The sequence below is a fragment of the Myotis brandtii genome, unplaced genomic scaffold (assembly GCF_000412655.1).
Source record: "Myotis brandtii unplaced genomic scaffold, ASM41265v1 scaffold146, whole genome shotgun sequence".
In the NCBI taxonomy this organism is placed as follows: Eukaryota; Metazoa; Chordata; class Mammalia; order Chiroptera; family Vespertilionidae; genus Myotis; species Myotis brandtii.
Genome location: NW_005355247.1, coordinates 495769 through 500626, shown reverse-complemented (window position 1 = coordinate 500626; position 4858 = coordinate 495769).

Genomic DNA, 4858 nt, shown 5'->3' with positions numbered 1-4858 from the left:
GAGCTTGCTCAGTTTGTCTGGCATCGTTCTCAATTCACAAATCCTTCCTTGCTTGGGATCATTCTGGTGTGTAGAAATAGAAAAATATGAACTGTATTTTTAGATGAGTAATGGACTGTTAACTGACATTTTTCAGCATTAAAAACCAGGAAGTTTTTACTGAAACAAGTTGTAGAACTTATTTACAAACTAAATAACCTACCCATAGTTTTATTATGGACAGTGACTAATACCTTCACTTTTCAGATAAGGCTGTGGAAAAACACAGGTTAGAAATATTTTCCCCCAGAGTCATTCTGTGGAGTAAGCAGGAGAGTAGGCGGAGAGCCGAGCTCCGTGTCCTGGACCAGTGACCTCACACTGGCTCAGCTTCAGGCCTGAAACTCTGGGAAAATGTTATCAAACATGGATAAAAGCAAAGGGTGGGAGGGAGGGAGCAGGGGGGGGGGGGGGGCAACATTTTTCTTTAAATCATGGCTTTTCATTCGTATTTCATATTTACACAAAAGGTTTTCCATATGTCTAAAAACCTTGTAATATCACACGGGAGCAGGGGGGGGGGGTGTGCAACATGTTGCTTTAAATCATGGCTTTTCATTCGTATTTCATATTTACACAAAAGGTTTTCCATATGTCTAAAAACCTTGTAATATCACACTTCCATAAGAGTTTTAACAATAATTTTCTTTTTCATTCATAATTTATTTTCAATATCCTGGTTTTTAAAACTGAAAAATGCAGAATAGTCCTCTAAGGCCGATATTCTTTCTCATCTGTGCATTCACAATGAAGTAGTCACTCAGTATACTGTTTCCATAGTGATTCTGTGATGCCCGCATTAGCTTTCTTCTGAGACAGTTCAAAAGTACGTCACACACTTAGTTTTATGTGTTAATATATTACTGGCATATATCTTTAAAAACATTCATTTCCTGAATTTCAAAATTTAGAAAGGTATGTTACATTAGAGCAATTTCATGTGCAAACCAGTCTTTTCAATGAAGAACTCTATCTTTGGAGTAGTAGATATCTTTGTTAAAGAGTTCTTAATTAGAACTACCAAGAAAAGGGTTATTAGATTTTTGTGGGAAGAAAATATGCTATAGTGAATTTGTAAATTTTTCCCCAGCAATGGCTTATATGGGGAATTTTTCTTAAATGTCAAGTAATCTTATCATTCCCCAAGAGGTCAGGATATTTTTTTTAGAAGATGGATGTGGCCAGTTAGTGGCCATCTCAATCAGTAGCAAGCCTTACCATCAATCCCCTTTTACTGATGGAACTTGTGTAAATTGGAGAGGAAACATATTATTCTGCCCCATTTTCTGACAGCACAGAAGTTGACTTAACTTTAGAATCAGTTACTGAGATGTAACACAGAACAATATACTCTACAGAAAACATGGGATAAAAACAAAACACCTCCACAGGAACAAACACACTTCAGAAAACCAGCCACCTGAGTATTTCTTTTGGTCAGAGACTAGTGAAGGCCTTTTTTAAAGAATTACTGGGAAATTAAACAATGAGGTTTTAACAGCATGTGGGAAGATTGAAACACAAAGGACTGAACTAAAACTTAGGTAATATTGTTTTCAACACTTAAGTTGTGGCTATTTTATGGTGGGCATGAAAGGATGAGCTCTCAAACTATTTTGGTCTATCCTCATCTTTCCTCTAAATCACTTTATCCCACCTGGGTCCTCAGGCCTCAGTCCTTGACCTCTGCTTTCAAAGATGACTGGCTAACTAGCCCAATAAACAAATCCAAGTTGATTTGTCAATGGGAAGGTCTTCTACGCCACCCTTTCCTCCTTCTCCAAATGACTTCATTGCGTTTCAAGAACAGCTTACCTGAAACCTTACCTGCCACCCAGGTCCTCCCACCCAAAGATGTTTCTAATGGTAAGACATTCAGACTAGGCAGCAGGGAAGCAGTATGAGAGATGTAGAATTTTCAGAGGAGCAGGTCTTTGGGCATCATTGTTTGCAGTCACCTTCATCTTTTGACTCGAGGTCAAAAGGTAATCAAGAGATTGTCATTCCAAAGAATAACTAAGACAAGACCAAATTTTCTCAGGATCTTGATATTTAGATACTTACATTAATCTTCACTGCAGATTTTCATGACTTAATCCAAACAGCAACTTGAGAATATAGGGAATCAGAATGAGTTCTGGTGGGAAAGCTAGACACAGCTTTCTTATACAATTAATTATATGCTAAGTTGCTTTTAGCAATGAACAATGAATTCCATTTTAATGATACCAGTTTTTACTGGTACAAAAAAAATAACAAGGGTAAAATATTTAAAGAAAATTATCTAAACCATCATTTTAATTTTCAAAAGTGTAATTACGTTATTTTTTTTCACCTAGAATGGCTTTGGAGCTAGAATTTGTATGACTACATCAATATAGGATCGTGTTTTTCAGTAGAAATAGGTGTACATTCACTTTGTAACAACAAATTAATAGTTTCCAAATATTTATACATTTTAGGGTCAATAAAATCAAGGGAGTCACATGATGGCTTAGTTAAGAGATTCAACCATTATGACTATGGCATGCAGCTTTGGTAAGCAAATAGTAAATGGTTGGTGCTGAGAATAAGCAGCAAAATGAAAATAGAGAAATTTATAAAATTGTGGAAGGATATAACTTATGATTCATATATGAGAAGAGATCCTTAGTGACAAACTTAGGACTTATTCTGCTATGAATATTGCTGATAACATCTTTCCTGACTAATGAGTAAGATAAAAGGATAGCCCTGGCCAGGTGGCTCAGTTGGTTGGAGCATTGTCCCTTACACCAAGAAGGGTGCAGGTTTGACTCCTAGTCAGGCCACATACCTAGGTTTCAGGTTCAATTCCTGGTTAGGGCACATACCTAGGTTGTGGGTTCTATTACCAGTCAGGGCACATACCTAAGTTATGGATTCAGTCCCCAGTCAGGGAGAGTATGGGAGGCAATCAATCAATGTTTCTCTCTCTCTCTCCCTTCCTTTCTCTCCATAATCAATGGATCTCAATTATGTATAATTCTTCTTCTGCCACTCTACCAGCTGGGCGACTGTACTGATTCCAGAAAGAGCCAGTTCATTTATTACTACCTCATGACATCATCCTCTGTCCAATGCCTTGGCTAACAGATTAGCCTTTGTTGCCTGTGATCACTAATTTCCACTTGGACACAGCAATTCTGTTGTTGGTCAGCTTGAGTCCTCCTCGCAGCCCAAACACACTGAAAATAAGCACAGCTTCAACACTGACTGGCCTTCTGGCCATTCTCATGTCTAAAAGTCTACTGAATATACTTTTTTTTAAAAGCCATTCTGGGATATTTCCTCTTTTATCCTGTTCATTGGGGTATGTTTGTCATCTACCGTTATGTGTTCAAGGAGATTCAAGATTGTGTAGCATATTTAGGCAAACTGTTCCTTTCTCTGCAGTTTTAGGAATTCATCATGCCTGAACAGTCCAGGTAACACAGTATCATTGTTTTTGTTTGAGCACTGACAACAAAAGGGGATCTGTGTGATGCTTTTTATTTCAGCAAACCTTTCCTTTCAACCAATAAAAAACAAAAGCTGTTAGAGTTTTTTAATAGTATAGCACATTGTGAAAAACACTTGTCACTTTTCTGATTACTCTAATCAGGCAACTCATATATGTATAGTGAAGAAAGAGGAAAAAGATCATACTAAATCTATTTCTTTTAATACATCCGCTCAGATGTCACCTTTAAAGAACAGGAGAGGATGAGGATACATTTGTAATACCATAACCAATAAAGAAATTAAAGATTAAAAAAAAAAGAACAGGAGAAAAAATATATGGGTAGAATACTATGCAGCAATTAGCTTTAAATACAAATCAAACCAAGCTCTTTAAGAGAAGCTTGAATTATATTAGTTTAGGAGGAATTAACATTAGGATATTAATATATATTTATTGAATATTTATATTGGCCAAGGTACTGTGTGGAAGGAGTGGGGAACAGTCCTTTTTACAATCTTGACTGAAAATCAGCAAGATGAACTAAAATTCTGAATTGACATCATTTAATTCAAAGCTCTTCATCATTAAAGTAATTCATCTCCGGTAACAGAAAGTTTTTTTTTAAAAATCACTATCAGTAAGAATGACATATTTCCTTGGTCTGGAAATTTCCAAGCCACGATATTCTGCCCTATCAAAATATATTCATTGGGGAATTTTTAACTTGATACATTTCTTTTGAACTTAATCACAATTTCACATCTCGCTTGGTTTCGTGATTAAATAAAAAGAAGGGGATCCCCCCTCTTGCACCGAAAGAGACCACGCACTTGAATGACACTCTAACTTCTAGGTTCTGCTACAGGAACACTGAAACCAGAAGCTGTGGGAGAAATGTCACTTTATCCGAGAGTAGACTCATACGCTAACAGGAAGTAGCAAATTCATCTCTTTCTTTTTTTAATCCCCTCTTTGCTGAAGACAAGTATTTTGAGACACAGCACTCTTTAAGCCACACTTCCTTTACGGAGATCAAAGTCCAGGCCACTGGGTGATGCCTTCCCCAGAGGAATCTCTATATAACAGATGGGGACATTTCATGATGGACTCATTTGTGGGCAAGGCTTTCATTGCCTGTATTCTATCTATCTCCTGAAAAAAGGTAAGAAAGATAAAACCAGCCATTCATTACAGAGTGAAAACCTAGCCCAAATTCTACCTTTGCCTTTTAGCATTTGGGTACTTCAAAGAGTGTTTTTGCTTTTAGTTTAAAGATGACACATGAGTAAATAATTTAGAACTACAGAACAGAATTTAAAACATAAATTTAAAAACAGGCTTCAAATACGCTGAAAG